Source organism: Prunus avium, chromosome 4, assembly GCF_965620075.1.
Source record: "Prunus avium chromosome 4, drPruAviu1.hap1.1, whole genome shotgun sequence".
Lineage (NCBI taxonomy): Eukaryota > Viridiplantae > Streptophyta > Magnoliopsida > Rosales > Rosaceae > Prunus > Prunus avium.
In genome coordinates, this window is record NC_142287.1 from 15,021,820 (window position 1) to 15,027,819 (window position 6,000).

Here is a 6,000-nt window from a genome sequence, read left to right on the forward strand (position 1 = left end):
GTCCTACTTTTTTTTAGCAGAGAATTATCCTACTTTTACAGTTTTTATGTCTTCTCAATTACCTTGCCAATACCCAATCTCTTCGTAAACGTCAATGGCAAATTAAACCAACAATTTTTTTATTACTTAAAAGAGAACAACGCCTCAAGATGCTACAGAGTCCAGACGTAGACAACAAAAATATGCCATCAAAATATTTTTCTTAAGTTCTTGTTCTTCAGTACTGTAGCTAGTGCAAACAACAAAATCATGCCTTCTCAATATTTCATCCGACTTGTTTAGCACTCTTTTTTGAGCCATGGTTCTTACAATATAGGATAGAGAGAATAGGTGTAGAATGTTTATAGCCATGCTCTCTTACACTATGTGTTGTGTAGATGCCCCTTTTGATAATTTTTATTCATATCGTACCCTGTTTCATGGTCAATGAAGCATAGAGAAAAGACTATGTGCTGTAGATATTCTGGCAGAAGTAGCTAGTGTAGTTTTTATGTGATAGATCACAACAGGTTTGATAATTTTTGTTCAACTACTATTCATGGTGATAGATCACAGCAGGTTAGCTGGTTTTTTCTATCTGGTTACAGTAGGTTGTGTCTTTAATTTTTAAAGGGAGTTACAATGGTGTTGCTAGGTAATTGATGCCATCAAGGCACACCTTGATAATCTGGTTATAGCATGCTCTCTCATACTATGTGCTGTGTAGATGCCCCCTTCGATAATTTTTATTCATAAATGTTTCTTCTTTGAAATTTAGCCTCATATTTATATAGCTATTATTTCCTTTTGTGCTTATGTATAATGTCTTTGTTGCAATGAGATGGCAAAGAAGAATAGTAACTTCACCACAATTGAAAATGTTGCAAGTGGATCCCGAAAAGTGTCAGCATTGTGGAATGCTCAAACTATAGCCATCTTCATTGACCTTTGTATCAAGGAGGTGGATCTAGGCAATCGTCCCGATACACTTTAACAAAGTTGGATGGGCAAGGTTGGTTACAAATATTAGTAAAGAGATAGGAAGACCGTATGAAAAATTATAATTGAAAAACAAGTGGGATTTACTAAAAAAAGAATGGAAATTATGGAAAGATCTAAAAGGGAAGGAAACTGGTCTTGGGTGGAATGTCGCTAAGAATACCGTTGATGCATCTGATGAATGGTGGCAAGATAAAATTAAGGTATTTGAATGTTTTGTTCTTGTTTTATTATATTATTGATATCCATGTTTTTTTTTAACAATGTTTAAAAATTCATTATAATATTTGTATATTCCACAATGCAGGTAGAACCCAAATATGCAAAATTCCAATTTGAGGGTATTAGTCCTGAGATGGAGGAGAAGTTATATATGATGTTTTTGAACGTCATCTTGGGCACCTTCATCTGGTGTACTTACAGTTGAAAGTGATGATGATGTCGATCCACTTGAAGTTAACGGTGGATCGAATGAGTCTGTGCCAATTGAAACCACTCACACTACGAACATTGTGCCGAAAAAGAGAACTAATCAATCACTTGAAATTTAAAATAATAATGAGAAGAAAGGTAAAGAAGGGGGGAAAATGGGAGGTGCTGCAAAATTATCACAGCAAATTGAACGTCTTGTTGAGGTGGTTGAGAGTAGGAGAACATCAATGACTAATACAGTTTCACAAGGAGCTAGTATTGCTAAAGTGATGAAAGATATTGCAACTTTACCTGGGGCAGAGCGTGGTAGCAAGTTGTGGTGGTTTGCAACTAAACTGTTTCGTGCTCAAGAGAAGAGAGAGAGATGTTTGTTATCATGGAAGATCCTAACCTCAAGCTTCAATTTCTTAATCATGAGTTTGCTGAAGGATAGAATTTGCTAGTTTGGTGACTTTAATTTATGTTTTGTTTTTGTGTTGTTAATTTTTTTGTGTTGGATGATCTTTTATTTGAATTTGTGATTGATATTTGAATTCTTGTCATCATATTTTATGTTATATAAACATGCATGCATAGTGAAAATGACTTTTGAAGGAAATAAACATATTTACAGGCTATTTTAGAACATGTCCATTCCAGAAGATGAGGAGGAGATCAACCTAATTATATGTGTCACTGCCCATCTTATTGAACTTTATTACATGAAATATATTCATAAGACCCCATGTATGAATGACCATCATACAGGAAATATTTGGTTGATGGGAGTGTTACAAGGAAATGAAAGTCGTTGCCATAATATGTTCTGGATGGACAAATATATATTTATAAGATTGTGTGATGAATTGCAAAATAATTATGGATTAAAGGGTTCAAGAAGAATGAGTGATGCTGAGATGTTAGGGATGTTCTTGAACATCTTAGGACATAGTTCTGCAAATAGGCAAGCATAGGATCGCTTTCAACATTCTGGTGAGACTGTGAGCAGATATTTTAGTAACTTACTTGATATTGTATGTCGTTTGGCTGTGGATGTAATTAAACCATTGGAAAATGCGTTTAACAACACTCCAAAGGAAATCCTACAAGATTCTAGATATATGCCTCATTTCAAGGTAACTATTGCATCTGCTACTCTTAAATATTTGTCTTTGTTTTATTATGTTATAATTAATATTATGTTTGTCTTTTTATCACTTGTAGGATTGTATTGGTGCTATAGATGGTGTTCATGTGCAAGCCATAGTATCTCCTTCTAATCAAATACCATTTATTGGTAGAAAAGGGATACCTACCCAAAATGTGATGGATGCATGCAATTTTGACACGCAATTTATATTTGCATGTGCCGGATGGGAAGGCACGACCCATGACACAAGGATAATTTTATCGGCTTTACGTGATCAGAGTTTGAATTTTCCTAAACCTCCAAATGGTACTATTTCTATCTAAAGAAAAAATTCATACAATTTATATTTAAGTTTTTTACATTGTGAATAATCAATTAAATTTCTTTTTTAGGAAAATATTATCGAGTCGATGCGGGATACCCACAAATGAGAAGCTACTTAGAACCATATAAAGGTGAAAGATATCATCTTCCAGATTTTCGCAGGGGTGTTCAACCGATGGGTCATAAAGAGGTATTCAATCATGCACACTCTTCCCTTAGAAGTGTTATTGAACGCACTTTTGGAGTATGGAAAAAGAGATGGAGTATTTTACGAGACATGCCTAGTTATCCTTTTGCAAAACAAGTAAAAATCGTTATTGCAAACATGGCACTTCATAACTATATAAGAAGACATGTCAAACGTGATTGTCATTTTGATGAAAGTGAAAATGACCTAAATGGTATTCAATGTGAAGAGATTGAGATAGAGGTTGATGCACAACAAGAAGATGATCCTGCAACACAAGAAATTAAGGCATTAAGAAATCATATAGCCGCAAGTTTAATGAGTTCATCTACCTAGAGAATGTATATGATTGCTTGTTTATGACAAGCTTAATTTTTGTTATGACCATATTTTTTACAATATATTTATTTTTAATGGAAACTTTATTTATTTTATAATTAAAATAAAATTAGGGTGTCATGGAAACATATTTAATACCCCCAAAAAAAAAAAGATAAAGTGAAAGTGCTTTTCTTTTTACCAAACACTTGAACAGAAAATTCATTTCAACATAATGCCCTTTTTAGTCATTATACACAGCTCACAGCACTTTCACAAAAAATTTACCAAACACTCATAAACTGATTATTGTACAAACAGCACTTTTAACAAAAAGTTTACCAAACGCCAAACTGCTTTCCCTCACAGCTGATTTCTCTCACAGCAAATCTGATAGCGATTATTTTTACAGCACAGTAATGCCAAACTGGCCCGTAGTACCTGGCGACACGTTGCTTGTAGGAGAAGTTACACATGCTTCCCTGGTTACGAAGTTCTTCGATGAGGTCAAGGTTCAAGGCCAACTATCCGTTGTTTGCTTCGGCATCATATGTAGAGGTTCGGTATGTGCGTTGGCCAATCTCTACCAGGGCGACAGCTTCGGTGCCAAAGGAAAGAGAAAAGGGTGTCTCGCCCGTGGAGGTATGAAAAGTGGTGCGATAAGACCAGAGAACCTCCGGAAGTAATTCTGGCCAGCAACCCTTGGCCGTGTCGAGTTTGGTTTTCAGGATTTTCTTGAAGATTTTGTTCACAGCTTCGACTTGGCTATTAGATTGGGCGTGGGCTAGAGAGGCGAAACAGAGACGAATTTTGAGGTTCAAGCAAAATTGCTTGAATTTTGCGTTGTCTAATTGTCGACCGTTGTTTGTGACAATTGCCTAGGGTATGCTGAAGCGACATACGATATTCTGCCACATGAATGGCTCGATGCGAGTTGCTGTGATGGTAGCTAGCGCTTCAACTTCAGCCCATTTTATAAAATAGTCTACAGCAACAACTGCGTACTTTACCTGGCCTTCGGCCTCTAGCATGGGTCCAATGAGGTCCAGTCCCCATTGGGCGAATGGCCATGGACTTATCATTGTTTTCAATGGTTCGCCCAGGAGCTGTGGAATGTTGGCAAACCGTTGGCATTTGTAGCATTTTTGGGTGAAGGTTTGGGCATCAATGTGGAGTGATGGCCAAAAATACCCCTGCTGAATGGTTGCCACAAATGCCCTCATGGATCCCCCGAAGGACATAGTTACCTTGTTCTGGGGTCAGACACCGAAGGTAGGGGAGACTGAAGCTGTGTTTGTATAGAGTGCCAATAATGATCAAGTATCTGGCGGAGCGATAGCGAACACGTCGCGCTTCAGCAGGATCGACAGGTAATGTCTAGTGTTGTAAGAACTGGAGGATGAGGTCCCTCCATGTGGGGTTGTGGTCAATGGCACAAATGGTTGGTGTTTGGGTGTTTGGGTGTTGGGCTGGTCTAGGAACTCCATGTGGATGTTGCAGCCAATGCCTTGTTCTAGGGCCGAAGCTAACCTTGCCAGAGCATCGGCATGGCTGTTTTCATATCGTGGGATCTGGCTGATGCGATAAGCGTCGAAGGTTGTCAATAGGTGATATGTATGCTGAAGGTATGCCATCATGGAGGTGTCCTTGGTGTTGAAGTCCTGATTGACTTGATGAACGACTAGCTGGGAGTCGCTGAATATTTGGATCTGTTTAGCGCCCATTTCCTTGGCCAACTAGGAGTGCTTCGTATTCGGCGACATTGTTGGAGGCGTGGAATTTAAAGTGGAGGGCGTATTCTAGGACGACTTTGTCTGGAGAGGTGAAGACTAAGCCTGCCCTGCAACCATGGGCGTTTGAGGAACCATCTACATATAGTGTCCATAAGGGCTGATTAAGGTCGAAGTTGCCTTGATTTGAGATGTGGGCGAGGGTCGAGGGAGGAGTAGGTTCGGGTAGGATCAGAGGAGTGGTCGAAGCTTGGGGTTCTGTAAATTTGGAGATAAAGTCGGCAACGGCCTGTCCCTTGGTTGCTGGTCATAGCTTATAGTAAATATCAAATTCATCGAGCTCGATTGCCCACTTAACCAGTTTGCCAGATGTCTCTGGCTTCTGCAACACCTACCTCAGAGGTTGATTGGTGAGGGCGTGAATGGTATGCGCCTGGAAGTAGGGTTGAAGGCGTCTGGCTGAGACTACAAAGGCAAAGGCCATCTTCTCTATGTCTAGGTAACGAGCTTCAGCATCCTGCAATGCCTTACTGATGTAGTGCACAGGATGCTCGACACCATCCATTGGTCGGATTAGCACTGAGCTAACTACTGTGGTGGATACTGAAAAGTACATCGTTAGGATTTCACCAGGCTCAGGTGTCGACAATAGAGGCACCCTACCCATATATTCCTTGAGTTCGGTGAAATCTTTATCGCATTCAGGGGTCCAGGTGATATTACGCTTGTTGCCTTTGAGAGCCTTGAAAAATGGGGCGCAACAGTCAGTAGCCTTGGAGATGAACCTGGTTAGGGTTGCGATGAACCTGGTTTTGACCGTCTTTGGTACCTTCATGTCCAAGATGGCTTGATTTTTTTCTGGATTGGCCTCGATGCCACACTGGCTGATCATGAAACCAAGG